Source organism: Protopterus annectens, chromosome 9.part0, assembly GCF_019279795.1.
Source record: "Protopterus annectens isolate FY-2018-M chromosome 9.part0, PAN1.0, whole genome shotgun sequence".
NCBI lineage: Eukaryota > Metazoa > Chordata > Ceratodontiformes > Protopteridae > Protopterus > Protopterus annectens.
Genome location: NC_056743.1, coordinates 791,691,670 through 791,709,147, shown reverse-complemented (window position 1 = coordinate 791,709,147; position 17,478 = coordinate 791,691,670).

The window sequence follows — 17,478 nt, the reverse complement described above, 5'->3', positions numbered from 1 at the left end:
AAAGAAAGTCCTGCCTCTAATCCCTTTAATTTCTTTGAGAACATCACTAAAGCAGTGGATAATGGTAATGCAGCACATATATGTTTCTGGACCTGGTCAAGGCCTTTGACACTATCCTCCATGGAGGCATTATAAACAAACTCAAGTCTGAAAATAAATCCTCTCAGGTAACTAGCTGGGTTATCCACCACACAACAAAAAGACATGTGTGGTTAGAGTTGTAGGTGTCACTTTTGAAAGTAAAAATGAACCACTTCTGAAATCACAAAAGGTTACAGTGGAATATCACAAGGCTCGCTGTAGGGCCTCTCCTACTTAGAATCTATTTGTCAGACCTTCAGACCAACACTGCTGGCCTATAGTTAAAGTGTTTGCAGATAACTAAACTAGGAGTTGTCAATCTTCCACCTTACTCCAGCATGGGTTGGATCATGTTAAATGATTGATGACAATCTTTTAATTTCAAATCAAATGTTAAAAAAATGTAGTATGCTTAAGTGTGGCATAGGAAATTATTTTGCTTGACAGGTAACACATGCCTTCAATCAGACACTTTCATAAGAGATGTAGGCATTCTTGTTGACAACACCTTGACTTTCAACCATTGTGTAACTACAGTAATTAGCAAAGTCTTCTACCTGGCTCATCTAATTCCCAAAGACATCACCCCCACCCTCGAGTACAAAGTCATCACCCTTTACTCATATCTCAGACCCCATTACTGAATATAATGCCCCTTTTGGCATAGATTTGTCTAAACATATCACTTAATTTGACAGACCTCAGAGGTCCCTAATTGGCATTCCTCTATCTCTATACTCACTTTCTTATAGACTCCCCTGTGTTTAGCCTTTCCATCCTTCTATTCCTTCAAAGAACTTGTTCCTCAAACACCAGATTAAAGGAATTAAATCTTCAGCAACTAAATTAGACATGCCGATGTGGTAGATTCATATCCCAACATATCCACAACCTCTGGAACAAACTTCTGCTACATTGTCAAGCAGATCAGCATTCTTACCATTTTCAAGGTAAACCTAGATAACTGGATGGGAAGCCTCAAGTTCTCCAGACGTCTATAGTGTACTGCCCTCCTTGAGGCTGGAAGGAACTTTTGAATATGGGTTTTTGTCTAGGCTTTTAATAATCTGCAAACTGATTGCCTAGTACTTACCATCAAGTTGAGTCTGACATTTAGATTAATAGGTATCAGTTATTCCAAAAATTGTCTGAACATGTTGCTGTGTTTACTGAAATGCTGGCACTGTTGCAAAAGCATCTGTAATTTGAGAAAGCATTACATTTCTCAGCTTTATTAACAAGTACTACTAAGACAGAGAGTTACACAGAATACTGTAAACTGATAGCGAAGCTCACTGAAGAGTGCAAAGGCACCCAAAAATGCCATAATGGTAAAGCAGTTTATGGAGACTCATTTGAAACTTGGGTTGATAAAGATTCAAAAGGGCATTTGTGAATTGAAACAAACACTACCAACCATGGTCTGAATTTTTAGTCATTATGATTTTATATGCACTCATAGCTGGCGGACCTGCTCTGAATTTTACATCACTTTGTCACAACACATACTGTTATGATAAGCTATTCTCATGAGTGAAGTGTGTGAAAAGTAATCCAAGATCCATCTTCAGAGATCCACATTTGGAATGGATACTTCATTGTCATCTGAACTTGTTCTCCATGTTCAGTACCATGCACTTAAAGCATCCAGTGTACAAGGGGCTGATGGTGTTTTGCTTACGATCAGATGTTGCTTTCCATAACTTGACTTGTGTTTACTTATTGGTTTTTAAGGTAGATCTTTTGTGTGAATTATAATTAGTTGCTTTTGCTAGTTGCAAAATGCTTTCAAATTCATCGGTATTTTCACATTTATGACAAGAATGACATACAAAAGATTTATCACCTTAATTTGAATCCTTCTGTCTTTTGTGCAATTAGTTATTGTGGCCCACTTCATAAGCCTCACAGAACTACTTCAGTTTAGTTTGGTCTCTGTTGGTCCTTGCCTATGAGATGATATAGATTTGTATCTCTGAGTTTTGCATCAAGTCAGATATTGTTTTGGTTAGTGGCACTACAGCACCCTCAAATCATGACAAATTTGTCATATGTCCCACTTGTTAAAAAAATGGATTGCCCAAGCCAATAACATGCATTCCAAGAAAGTTTAATTCATACTCTACCCATAGGCTGGATATCTGGTGTGCAATGGCTAGAGAATGTGTGACCAAAAAACTCTCAGAAATACATTGCACAAGATCAAGATAATCCACTGCAACATTTTTCACAAATGTGTTTGCCTCAGAGTTCTTAAGCTTGCTATTCAAAATACTGCTGCATTTATTAAAAAAAAAATTATATATACATATATATATATATATATATATATATATACACACACACACACACACACACACACACACACACACACACACACACATATACACAGAGACTTGAGCACAAATCTCCTAGACCCACACAAGTGAAAATTGGAGCCCAATACCTTCAACCTTCTGATCCAGAGGTGGGGTACAGCAGAGGTGGATCTCTTTGCCTCCCCTGAGAACCACCAGTTAAGCAAATACTGCACCAGGAATCCTTACAGCAGGGCCTGGAAGGTGGATTCCCTATCCGTTCAATGGGAAAACTTTTCAATCTATGCCTTTTCCCCCCTCTGCCCTTTCTCTCTAGAGTACTACTAAAGATAAAACAAGACAGGCCAATGACAGTTCTGATTGCCCCGGACTGGCCACTCCAGCACTGGTATCTACTCCTGTGCAGCCTGGCACTGGTGCCACCCTGGCACCTACACCAGACTCCTACCCTGCTGTCTCAGCAGGAGGGACAGATTTTGCATCCACAATTGCAAACCCTAAAGCTTGCATCCTGGCTTATCCCTTGAATACTCCACCAGCAACCCTCAGCAAACAGGTGCTGGACATCATTCTTGAAACCAGAAGGCCTAGTACTAGGAAATCCTATGCTGAAAAGTGGAAAAGATATTGTTCTTGGGATTCAGTCTAAAGGAAATGACACAGCAGTGCCCTCTTTATCTCTAATCCTGGATTACCTAGCAGAGCTACTCCACAGAGGCCTGTCCTTCTCCTCCTCCATTAAGATTCATACCTCTGCCATTTTGGCTCATTACAATACTGAGCCCCCTCCATTTTCTCGCCCTCTCATTAAAGAGTTCCTGAGAGGGGCTAACAACTTAAGGGCCCCAATGAGTGCACCCACCCCTGCCTGGGATCTTTGTACTGGAAAAGCACGCACTTCCCTTTGCTGTTTCAGCAGAGTTAAAATTCCTCTCTTGGAAACCACTTTACTTTTAGCCATAACTTCAGCTAGAAGAGTGTCTGAGTTGCAGGCACTAATGGCTGTGGAACCCTTTATTATTTTCCATGCTGACAGGGTTTCCTTCAGGACTAACCTGTTCTTTATGACCAAGCTGGTGTCCAGTGTGGCTCTAAACCAGTCCGTCCATTTACCAGCCTTTTTCCCTAAGCCTTTCAGAAAATCTGACCAGCTTCTGGTCAGCTTTACTACAGGGGCAGAGGGTAAGGCCATTTCAAAACAAACCATTTCCAAATGGATAGCACACTGCATCCATTTCTGCTACAAGCACCATGGGAAACCAAGCCATCGGGGTCAGAACACATTCCACTAGGGCTACTTCTACCTCTACAGCATTTCTCAGGGGAGTCCCTACTAGGAACATTCTAGAAGCTGCAACCTGGAGTTTTGTACACACCTTCACCAAACATTACCACTTGCCTATCTTTTCCAAATCCAGAGCAGGATTTGCTACAGCAGTCTTGCAAGGCATACTAGCCAGCCCTAACACTTCATGACTGCATCCACCCTTGCTCAGCTTTGGGAATCAACCCAAGTGTGATGACTGCAATAGTGAAACACGAACATGGTACAGTTGTGTATACTTACCATAAATATAGATGTTAGTGTATTCACTGTTGCAGTCCTGGTTCTCCTCCCTCTAGCTCCCTGGCTTTCTCTTTCTACCTCTTCACTCTATGGCTATTCCTAATGGCATTGGTGTTCTACTTTTTTACTGGTCGTGTTTCCCCACCATATACTAGCTCCCTATTTGGGCGCTCCTGGCATTTGTGGCAAGAAAAACTGATGTAATGGTGTCTGCTGCCTGTTTTATACCCCTGACGTCATGGAAGAAGTGACAGCATCTGACGCAGAAATACTAAGACTCTGGTATTCGGGCCAACTGAGGGATACCTGCAGGCAGATAACCCAAGTGTGAAATGCACTTTAACATCTACGTTAATGGTAAGTGTATACAACTGTACTTTGTGTATATTAAAACTACTGCTGCAGAAGTGTGTGAGCAGGGTTTGTATAGTACTGAGCTTCAAGGATGAATCCACAGTGTACTCTGCTGGCATGTATATAAACTATTTACATGTGCAAATGTATGTTTTGATAGTAGAAGCTGGAACATACTGAGTTTTTTTGTGAAACTTCAAGAAACAAAGTTGAAATTAAAGCATTTTACGATTGTGTTCTCTCAATTTCCATTAACTAGCAGGCATAATATCTAGAGGTAGAAGTTTTTGGATTGTCTTGAAACAGAAATTACTAGGTTTCACATGTAAAAGTGTTATTGTTTTACATTATATGTCCCTCAAGGGGGGGGGGGGGGTTTATTTTATGACTTCCATGTTTTGCAAACTTCTGAGAGATATGTAGTTCTCACACAAATGTTAAAATTCCGTTGCTATCTGTTTAGCCTGGAAACTGAAGTCAGGTGACCGTGATGTCATCCAGGCTAACCCACCATTAATGTTTGATATTAATTTAAGAACTCTCAGAGACTAGGCATTTTGTATCTTGTCTTGGACCTAGAAACATCTACTCAGCACTTCTTCCTGTGTGTTGTCTGTAAGTAAGACTTGGGGCAATGTATCTCAGATATAGAAAGAAGTATAGTAAAAATTAGTTTACATGTTTTCTGTATTTGAGACCGTCCTGCAATGTTTTTAAATATTTCCTGTGATTTTAACTCTGAAGTGACTTTTTCTGTTGAGTATTGTCTTGTTTATCATTTATTATTAAATATATATTTAAACCTATCTTTTTTGGCTGATATTTGTGAGACATATTTAAGCTCTTAGAATACTTGCATATGTATTTGGTAACACTGTACAGGTCACTCCTAAATAGCCTTGTTCTTGGTCCGACTACCATTCGGATTAATAGTAGCATTGCAAAGTAGGATTGGTCACCCTTTTAAGGTCCTTATAGTAGCTGATAAGTAAGGGTGGCTGGTGGCAGCTGGTACTACCTTATTGTCTGGTAGGAAGAGGGCATAGCTAATAAACCTGTGCAAGCCTTTCCCAGGTGTGTGTGTGTTTGTATATCCATTAAATCTCAAAATGTGTGTCAGCTACTTGGGGCAGGGGCACAAAGCACTGCTTAGAGAGGGTGCTGGAGGTCTTAGCTTGGCCATTTGGCTGAGATCTTAACCCTATATCTGTGCCAGTGGGGAGTCTTATTGGGGATCTGGAGAAAGAGGGAGAAACCAGCACCAGACTGACTCGGTGTGCTTTTAAGGGAAATTGTATTTTACTGTGTGTGTACTTGGCATCCTCTCATTGTGTACGTCCCTCACTGTTGCCAGTGGTGAGGATTGAGGCTGTCTGATTACTGGGCCAGTGCAGGGGCATGTCACTACCCACAACAAGTTCAGTGCACAGCTGGATATACCCTTTTAGTTTTTGGATGCAGTTAAAGAATGCCTTGAGTTATCCTTCGCTAGGGAGGCTATTTTTGCTTTGGAGGACATCTCTACTTTTTTTGTGTAAGCTAGAGAGGGATTTCTTCCTCTGCTGTGCCAGTTCACTGTTCTTGGACATTTTAGTTTTTTTTTCTCTTGTATAACCTGTTTATACTAGAGCTCCACCAGGGTGGCATTTTTTTGGCAATACCTGGTTTTTACCAGGTCGGGTACAGATAATTGTAAACAATTGCTTGTGGTTATATAAGGGATTGGTGTACAGCTCTGCATAGGAGTCTGTGTTATCTGTGTTTGAGGATACTTTTAATGTCTTACACCATCTTTTATTAGGAGGTAGTTTGTCTAAGCATTTTTGAGTTTGATGGGGTATCTGATCTTATTACATGGAACAAGACTGACTGATTTGTGATCTGATCTTACCAGGGAGGACATCATACTGGGGGATGCAATGCTGTTCCATGATACTGAGTACCATGTTCAGGACACTTTTTTTAGCCTTTTGGTGTACTGGCTTGTTCCAGAGCATTTGTATAAAGTCCAAGAACCTCTGAGCCAGCATCTTTGTGGCAGGGTAGGTTTCCCAGTCAATGGTAGGATACTTTAAAATCCCCCATAAGTAAGGTATTGGACTGTATATGTAAAGTGACTCCAGTAAGTCTGATTATGCCTTTTCTGGTTTATGATAGTTGACCTATAGTTAGCTATGATGTAGGTGGCTTTGCCTGTAGTTAATTGGACATGGAGTAGCTTGAGAGTTATACTGTTTTGACCAGTCGCTGTACTTTATTCTTAATGAAGATTGATACATGGATACACCACATCTTTAGGTTCTTTTACCCTAAGTCTGTGGTCTGAGTGTATGGAAGGCATTGTAGCCCTGCATGTCCAGGGTGCTTTCTGCACATTTGAACCATGTGTCTGTGACTGCACAGAACTCCACATCTTTGAAAGTGAGGAGTGTGTCCAGGGAGTTCAGTTTCTCGTTTAGACTGCTAGCATTAAGCAGCAGTACTGTGAGTTTCTCTAGAGAGGATATTGTGTTGGGAGGCTGGTTATTTTGACATTGCCTTTTTAAAAAGTATAATGGGGTAGCTAATGCCTTTGCCAGTATCCAAAAGCCTAAAGGAGACAGGTGCAACATATACCTGTCAGCTTCTTAGTGCAGGATATCTGGACAAATTCCCAAAAATAGGAACAAATAGTGCTCTTCTAAATTTAGAAAGTTGTTAGAGTAATGGTTTGTGTTAACATACGTTTTCTGAAGGATGTAAAGTCTGAAACTCATTTGTGGCATTGTTTAGTGACTTCAGTCCTCGGATCAACTAAAATTTCTGCCATTATTTAGTGACTTCAGTCCTCGGATCATCCCAGTGATTTTCCAGAAAACAAAACTATGAGGCGATAATCTGGGCAGCTGAGAGGCATCTCTACCATGTCTTCTTAGGTTGACAGATATTGGATCCCCTTGGACTGGCACCAGAAGCTAAGCCAATTGTTGGTTAATAATTGTGTTTTGTGCTGTGGAGTCTTTCTCGGAGAAGGTAGAATGCTGTTTAAGGTTGGGGTCACACTTGCCTGTGACACCTAATTTGAAAGCTCAGTCATGTGTTTCTTCGTGTAGTCCATTGAGATGTGTCCCACGTCATTCACCCACATATGGACTAAGAGTTATACTGTTACTTATGGTTAAGTGACTAAAGTGCTTGAGTGACTTGACCGATCATGGTACCTGACAGGCAGCTAACAGTAACCTGTTCCTTATCCAGCCTGATGAGGGGAACACATTGTGCTTCTTAGAGGAGTGACCCATGATCAGTACATTAGGTTCTGTTGCGACAGGTGTGTGTGGGGGGTATGTTGTGGTTGTTTTTTGCATTGTGTGTAAGTGGTTTCTGTTTGGGAGGCCTCTGATCTTTTGATAAGTTACTAGTGAGCACTTCTGAATATGTGGGCTTGTCTCATGTCCTTTAGTGTGGGGAAGGGTGTGTGCTGACAACCTGTTTGGCATTCAGTTTGTCCTTGTGTGAGAGTCTTGCCTCCTATTTCATAGTGTAACTACGTTTCTCACATAAAGTAATTGTTTCAGGAATAAGTGATTGTCAGTGTACATGAGACAATTGCTACATTGCCTCAAGATGCCCGTGCTATAGAAAAAACCTTCTTGATGTTGAATATCTGGTTGGAGTTGAAGTGTAACAAAGACCACACAAACTACGTACAACCTACAACTAACAGATGCAGTGTAATACAGAGCAATTAACTACTTAAATAAGCAGACAATGCAGTTTGATAGTTTAATAAAAAAAAGACTGGCACAGTATATGAGAGATGTGCAAAGGATACTTGGAGCCCTTTTGTGTGCTTTCCTATTCAGACCAGCCACATACTACTAAGGTGAGATCCGTGCCTAACCTGCAGTGTATTCCATGATCCCTGATATGATATGCTACATATTCGCAAAACAGTATTAGACATGTCCGATCTAAGGATCTAAACATCATGTGATGTATTGCTGAGATTACCCCTTCTTTGGAACAGACTCCCCCCCCCCCCCCATTCATGCGAAAACAGAGCTCTTCCCCCAAGCCTGTCTAAACATAATTTGGACCAATGTATGAGAAATGGCGAATTCACCCCTGGCTTGTTGCCTGTGGCCCTTTTGGACAGGTGCAATTTGCATATGCCCTAAAGCACAAGAATTTACCAAAGCCATTAGGAAAATTGGGGTATGAATGGCTAGGCTTAAAAAGGCTCTAGGGCCCTTAGCCTAGTAATCACCTATGAACCTACACAATATATATATATATATATATATATATATATATATATATATATATACACACACACACACACACATACATACACACAATTAGCCAAGAATCTTGAAAAAGACTGATGTTTGGATTTTATTTCTTCTAAAATGTTTTTCCTTTTCAAGATGAATGATCAAATTGAATTGACTGGTCATATCCAAGTTGTCAATACATTTTCTAAGCACACAGAATTATCTTGCACTTGTTATATTTTTATAAATGAAAATGTGCAGTATAAATGATTGCTCAGAAATATTCCATAGACCAATCATCTTCTACCAGCAGTGGCAGCATGTGTATGCAATCTATGGCAGAACGTCATCAGTCCGAAACTGCAGGTTCTTCAAAATGCTCTGCCTTGCACAACTTTGATTCCACACACTCAGCATTAAAATCTAATCTGAGATGCTTGTTTCAGGAAAGAAAAGATCAAACTAAACCTACCATATGTAATATCTGAGTAACTAAAGGTCACTGGAAAAAACAACTCAGCTGAAACTAATTATATCATCTTGGGTGTCTGGGCAAGGTCCTGGATCTTGACTTTAGTTCTAATAAATATATTCATTTCAAGCTGTCTTGCCCTAATCTTTTCACTAACCCCATGAACTCAGACACAGCAGGCCCTATATCAATGTCATAGGACTTCCAACAATGAACCAAAGCAGCTCCCTGTTCAGGCTACATAACACAAAATGAAACCATTTAAATATTTTCTGAGCAAAACACTCTGATTCCTTATAGTACTGTCCAATACCTACTGCCATTTAGGTTTCACTACCGGTACAGTAACTAGCATTTTTAAAGGAACTAGTCACTAGACCAGTAATGTAACAATCCATGTACATTGTCCTCAGATGGTGTTCAGATTCTCAAATGAGGCAGTGATGTCATGTAAACAGGTTACTAAATATATAAGGAAACCTGAGGGTTTGATATACAAGTGAGATGTAAAAGGGCAGAAGATCTGCAGTGTCCTATCTTAGAAATATGCTGAAAGTTAGGGAATGTGCAATACTAAGATTCCACAGTGTGCAAGTAATGGACACCAACTATAAACTAATATATGATGCCTAATGGAACACAATCTAATATGGACCAGGTAATGTAAGAATGATAGTGCTGAATATTCATTTACTTGTATTTTCTTTAGCTTTATGCACATAGATGACAATACATACAAATTACACAAGGAGCAGTGATGTTTGATGTGTAAGCTTTTTTGTCGTTATGGCCTAGTTTGGTTTCCAAATGGAATGACCAGTTACCCACTAATAGCATGCACTCTACCAAAAGTGTCATTGCAAAACATATACAAAAACAAAATGAGAAAGAAGCTATCCTGTTATATAGTTTACTAGCTGCAGTTGCAGTTTGCCTTCACCAAAATTAGCTACACTTCAACAGCAGCTAGACAGCTACATCCCTGTACAGTTTTTGCACTATTTCCATTTCTATATTTACTTAAACAGCAGGTAGTAGGAGCTGAAAAATCACTAACAGGTTTATTTTAGAGTCTTTCTATATTTCAGAAGCTTGAACATAAACATGTAAAAATACAACTCTTTCACTTTTTTGTTGAACAGAGTACAGTAAAATTACAATATTTGTAAATGCATTTTTTAGCAATTTTCAAATTCAAGTTGCAGTTTGAAATGCTATAACTACTGCATTATTTCTGCTTATTACTCATTTCCTTTATATGCAGGTTTATTGCATTTTACATAAACTATGGTTGTGACTTTTAGGTCCGTATGGAAAGAACTTGTTTATTCTTTCCTTATGTAGTAATGGATAGCTACTTTTCAACACAATAAAGTGTTTATGCTAAACTGTACTGATTATTAAGTACTGCTTGATTTAACTCTATGCAGTAGAAACGACATGGGGAAATCTGGCAGGATGACACGTATAAGGCATTAGCAAATGACACTACTGATATGTAATGACAGCTGCCATCTCATGGAATTCTTCTTCCTCTGAGATTACTGTCCCTGTGTATGAAACATGGATGTGTAGGACACAGATCCTCATATTAGGTGGACATGGGAGTTACCTGCCCTGCAAAAATCATTATAAACAGAGAGTTCCAAGGCTCAGCTATGTCAATAATTAGTTTTGTTGTTGCAATTTTAGTGTCAATAACTACTAAATTGCATTTTAATACTGAAGCTTATTTGGTAAGAGTGAGGGGCAGTGAAGTCTATTTAGACTGGAAACCATAGATAGATTAAAAATCAGAGGTTCAAAGACAGCCAGGCATCTCAGCCCAGGTATAGCTACAGCGTGGTTAAAAAGGAGGTTGAAGTAGTGAAAAAGATATATCAATGTTTGTGCAGAACAAGTGAGGCATCTCCAAAGTTCTCAGGTCCCATGTTGAGGTACTGGCTCAGCCACAGAAAGGTATAATAGTGTATTGGGAAGTTAAGAAATCAGTTTAAGGTTGGGTTTTGATTATGCAGATACACAAGACAATTCAAACCATAATGCTTAATTTGTGGTGATATGCTGACAAATGGCTCACTGAAACTCAAACACAGAAATTGTAGAAAATACAACGCAACTTGACTGTATGACCATTCACTCCTTGCCAGAAACTACCTTAGACCTCACCTCTTTTTTCAAGAGGCAATAGACAGTTGGATAGGTATTTACAAATACTTAGCCTAAGTACTTTTTAAAGGAATACAGTGTCACTTTGACTACACCTTCTCTGAGATAAACTTTCAATCCAGATCAAGTGTTGTGGGATGAATCTGTCTCTCCAACATGATCTAATTATTTGCTTTAACAGGTTCCGATATCTGGTTCTGTTGAAAACTGGACTGTTTGATTTGTGGGGATACAAGAGGTCTTAAAATGTCAGATCCCTAATGGCCCAAAAGCAAGCTACATATCACCCTTATGGAGTCTATAGGACATAGAATACAAGAGGAGAGCCTCCAGCCTGCCCTGGTTGCTTAGGTCTTTAGGCCTGTGATATATTTTTTTGTTTGTTTGTTAGGAACCTTTAGGGTTTTTCTAACTGCTTGATAGGTCTGGTAACATGCATCCCAAATGGGGCATTGTACTCTGATGGACCTAATCAGTGAAGAATACAGAGGGATAAAGATTCCTTTGGATCTAAAGGAGATACCCTTTGTGATCAGCTGTACTAAACAAGATCTCCCAATCACTGTTGCAACATGATGATCAAATCAGAGAAAATTATTTATCCATTCTTCAATATCTCTTACATCTTTATTTTAGAGTGGGGCATGGTCTGTGTTATAAGGTGGATGGAGAGAATGTTTACTAAATATGACAATATTGCACTATTTAGCATTTAGTTTTAGCCTGTTGTCTGTTAATGAGCTATTAATGTGCAAATTTAAGGTGAAGTTTTTGCATGGCAGAAGCAGATTTGAGAATGACTCCCAGTTTTTAAGTCATCTGCACTCTTGGTTAACCAGCAACCCCCATTTTTTATTTGGAGATCAGACACACATATGTTGACTAGCAGAGATCCTAGCTCACATCCCTGAGGGACTTCACTGGTTGTGTTCATACTCTACTTATCTGCCACTCTCACTGTGCGAGTTTTGTCCCTGAGATAGCTTGCTATCCACCTAACTTCATTCTGATCAGTTTAAAGTGAATTTAGTATGTTAATTATGTTAGAAAATGGTATGGTATCAAATGAGTTGGCAAACACAAAACATACTGTGTGGACAGCATGACTGGTGTATACAGCTTGTGTTACCTGTGAGATCCCCACTCAGGGCCAGTAATCAACGAACCTGAATCCTCTCCGCTGACACTGGAGAGGGACATTCACTTGGAAAACAAATGGATACATTCAATCTTTCCAGATGCAGACCCTCTCTGCATCAAGCACACTTTCCCTTAAGAGCACACAGGGAACACATTCAGCCTGGCTCTGGGATTCTCTGTCTCCCTCCAGGTCCCCAATAAGACTCCCCACTGGCACAGCTGTTGGGCTAGGTCCTCAGCCAAGTGTCCAAGCCAAGTCTTGCAGCACCCTCTCTGTGAAACCAGTGCTTCATGTCCCTACTCCAAGTAGCTGACACACTCAAACTCAATTTTCAGACGCACACACACACACCTGGGAAACAGGTGTGACACAAATTACCCACTCTACTAACTTTGTCCAGACTTTAAGGTAGATTCACTGCAACTAGTCAGCTACTATAAGGCTCTTAAAAGGGTATCCAATTATGCTGAGTGATGTTAGTACAAATGGTACTGTTGACCAAACAGCAAAGCTTTCAGGAATGGCCAGAGTCTTCACCAAATAAATATATGCAAATACTTCCAAAATGTAAATATTTTTCTTAAAGGACAAGACACAATGAGAAGTTTAAATATATTTAATAATAATAATAATAATAATAATTATTATTATTATTATTATAATAAAATGACATTAATCTATTTACTGTAACACCAGAATTTCAGTCACAGAAAATATTAAAAATAACACTGATGGAAAGTTTCACTCAGTTATAGAAAAACAGTATTTAGCTAGTCTATGTCTTCCTGAATGACTAAAAGAATTACTGTTCCTACTTACTGAATAGAGCAAGGCAAGATGGATGACTGGCCCTTGTTGTCAGATCCAAGACATAATACAGAATGCTGGTAAGACTTCAGTCTCCACTAATATTAAAACATTTCTGTACAGAATGACCTCACATACATCTGGTCATCTGACTTCTGGCTCCAATGCAACCCCCACTGCCAGAAGCTGTCAGGGTTTAGCATCTATGTGTTATTATACACACAGTTAAGGCACTGCTCAATGCATTGCAGCTGCTGGAAGTCATAAAACCATTCCACTCTTCCTACAGGAGCTACAACCTATTCTCTAGTACAGACATTGTGTCTCTGGCTCCCTTCAAACCTGTGGGATAACATCTTTATGGCTTCACCCATAAAGCAATTTAATTTCAGGAATATTTTTCAAAGTCAGGTGGATTAACTTCTTCCCCTTCCAGTACATACTGTTAAAAATATGCATTGAATTCAGTTACACTAATACATGCACATTTATTTTCCTTCCAGCAGTGTCCACTGTTGATACATTTTAACACAAGTGAACCTCATAAGTACATTTTCAGCACAAGCATCTGTACAAATCAGTTTGATATAGAAATAGCATATAATTTACAAAATTCCAGCTAGCTGTGCTGGCATATGTTATACATTCACTATCCCACTTTTCCTAGCATGGCTGGCGGTACCTCCTGTTGCTACATTACCCTCCCAAAGAAGTTTGCAAGATTCGTTTAACAAGATCTACCCTTAAAGCCAAACTGGGTGTCAAATGTTAAGATTTTAATATCTTATTTTAACAGGTCAGTTAAGATTTGTTCCATAGACTTGCAGATGAGACTCATCAGGCTAATGGGTATGTAGTTTCTGGGCTTCATTGTGGGGCCACCCTTGTGATGTGGCTTCACAACTGTCATGCCCCAGTCAGCTTGAGGACCAAGCCAGTGGCTAAACTCAGGTTGAATAGCTGTAGCAACAAGTGCACCAGCACATTTTTAGTGCTGTTTAGCATTCGGCCTTAAATGTTAGAAGGTCCTGTGGTGGATGTATTTTTGTTCTGAAAAGTACCTTTAGCAAATGTTCTTCAGTTTTGATGGGGGTTTGATGTACTTTGTGATCGGAAGAGTTTTGATACTTGCCTTGAGGTTGAAATATGCACTAAATTTGTTTGCTAATATATTTGCGATATTCAAAATGGCACTACCTACTCTGATCCAGTGGATAAGTTCAGTGAAATGTTTAGTGTTATTTATTAATTTTCTGATGTAACTAAAGAATGATTTGAAATTATCCTTAGCTTCCTGTATTAGTTTAAGTTTATGGGATTCCTTTGTTTTTCTGTTGTTTTTCATTGCCCTTGATAACTTTTTTATGTTGACCTTGATTTGTGGGTTTTTAATTTTGTTACATATTCTAAAAAGTTTTTCTTTTATTGAATTGTTCAGTTATGCATGTGGACCAAGCTGTTTTCCTCTTCAACTTCTCTTTTTGTTTAGCTCTGATAAACATATTAACCTGACAAATCTTTATCTAAGTGCAAATAGAAATTATTTTCATAACTCTATCAAAATTTTTGGGGGGTGTAGTTATATTGACTTTTGTGACTTCATCATACAATTGTAGGAGATTAGTTCATTTGAAGACTTTGAATACTCTAATAATTGCATCTAATGGCTTGGGGATTTTGAAGCAGAAGTTTACTGCTTTGTGGACTATCCTAACTACAATGCAATATAAATATAGCATCTATATGTGGACTAAGAGCCAAATCAAGAAAATGCCCTTTATTGTAAAACTAAGGAATTTCTAGGCATAACCTACAGGTGCGGTATAGGTATCCCAGCATATCAATGGATAGTGTCTCCCAGGATGACGGAGTTTGCATATTAAAAGTTCGTCCAGTATATTTACAAATTAAATATGGTTTCAGGGAGCATCAAAGGAGTCCTGTAGCATGTCATGCTCTGATAGTGCAATTTGTATCTCAGTAAGTTAATTTTGTAGGTTTCCAGGAATCTGCATGGAGGTAATGTGGTCTAACAAATATGGATACTCTGCTGCAGATCCCATCAAGTTAAAAGCAGGTTAAGTGTAAAATCCTTACACAAGGGAATGATTTTAAATCAAGTTTCAGTAAAAATACACACACAAATGTGCTCCAAATGCAGGATGGCCTGAAGTTCAGGCAATTTGTTGTTTTGACTTGTAGGATTGAACAGCACCACTTTGGTATCATCCTGTCAGCGATTCATTTTGTTTTTACGTTTGGAGAACCGTCAGCTGAATATGAAGAAGTCTTGTGAAGAGAGGTGTAAGATGCCCTTTGTGAAGCAACTTATCAGAAGATAACAAATAATAGATTCCCATTGAGTGACACCATTTATTCAGCCAATTCCTGAAACTAATTTTCTTTGGTTTGAACCGCTGCACTATTCTTGGAGAAGGAAGGATTCCACTCAAAACAGCACCCTTGCCTGCATTTGTGACAAGCTTGAAATGTCTCTCTGCATATCTATAAAGATTTTATACCCCCGCATGTAGTGCCACATCATAGACATACTTGTTTGATTAAGGGTCTTGAGGGCACTAGAAACATCAGAGAGCTTAGCACCTGAAAGGAAACTCACAGTCACTGTTTTTTTATCTAGCCTTCTGAGAGAAGAATCTGTGTGCCTGACTATGGAGTCACCAGTCACCAATACATTTCTAGAGAGCTTGTGTGCATTGGGTTTGGGTAAGATTTTTACCTGGTATCTCCCAAATAAGGATACAGCAGTGTTGTAGTATGTGTTGTGGTGTTTGATTTCCTTAGAGTCCTTCACTTATTTGACCTGGGATACTTAGGGAATTACGTTTTTACACATTAGCATATCATTTTTCAGGTATTGATGTGGATGCTGTGAAGATACTTACAAACTGTGTTCATATTTAAAAAATGCAAATATTTAACAAAGGTGGACACATCACTCTCAAAGACAGTTTTTGATGAGGTAATAATTCATTGTCTCTGAGCATCAGACATTGCTACACTGCCCAGTTATACCAAGCGCATTGAGACTGACAACTGAGAGACAAGCTGGCTGACCCTCAATTTACAAAAGGAGTGTAGAAAATGGGGTATAAAAAGTTATTTTTACAGTATTTTAATGCACTGTATAGTTATTTCCTTTACTAAATTCTTATGAGTGCAGTTTTAATGAATGAATATGAATATTTGTCTGTCCAGATAAAAGGTGTACCACCATTGGTATTTGGCTAGTAAGTAGAGTCTGTGGGACTTCCCATATAGTGCAGTCATGAGTAGCAGCAACTCCACAGTGTTCTGCTTAAAAATATAAAAGTAAAGTGTATTAATAAGCTGTGCCAATAAAAAGAAATATGATAGAAACTTAAGAAACATATCTGAATGCCAGCAAAAATCAGATGTAAAAAGGGCTGAAGCAGGTAAAAGCAACCCATAATAATACAGATGGCAGGAACCAAAGAAAGTATGGAAGAAGATGAAAATAAAATAATTAAAATAAAACAGTAAAGGAAAACATGTCCTGATTTGTAGAGAAATCAAAGGACATGTAACAAAGAATATCTGAGCACTCGACATTCTATACAAGCTAATTAGTGAAAATTAAGAGCTTAAGGCAAGAACCAACATGGCAGAGGAAGGCTGGATTGCACAGAAATGAAATTTATTTAGGGCACTCAGGAAAAACAAAAATAATGACAGTTCCATAAAAATTTGAGAAGCAAGACTGTAAAGGAGCTGTGAAGAGAATACTGGAAAAATGGATGTTTATACTCTAAGAATGCGCCCATACAATTGCTTAGAAGTACAAGTATGACTGTACTGGCAGGGTGAGACCAATAACAGTGAGTTTCCAAACGTATGAACAGAAAGAGGAAATGCTGGGGAAACTAGAAACTGTGGAAAATGTTGATGATTGGTGATGCCAGAATATAATATGGATCAAGACTTCTCGTTTGAAAGAAGATGGCATAGGAATGAGTCTGCTCCAGTAATAAGGATGTGCAAAGATGGAAATAAAAAAAAAAAAACACTCGAGATGGAGACTTACCATGCTCTGATGAGACCCTATCTTCAGAGAAACACCAACACACATGCACATGTGCACACTAAGGTCCTTTGAAGCACTGGATCATATCCAACAGACAGTATATGGAATGGTCAAGCACCAATAGAGGGGTGAAATAGTCTGAACAAAGATGGCAATACAGAATGTTAGTCTGCAAACAAAAAATCAGAGAGGATACTGCCCACTTTAAAAGAAAATAGTAATTAAGAGAACATGAATGGCAGCAAGA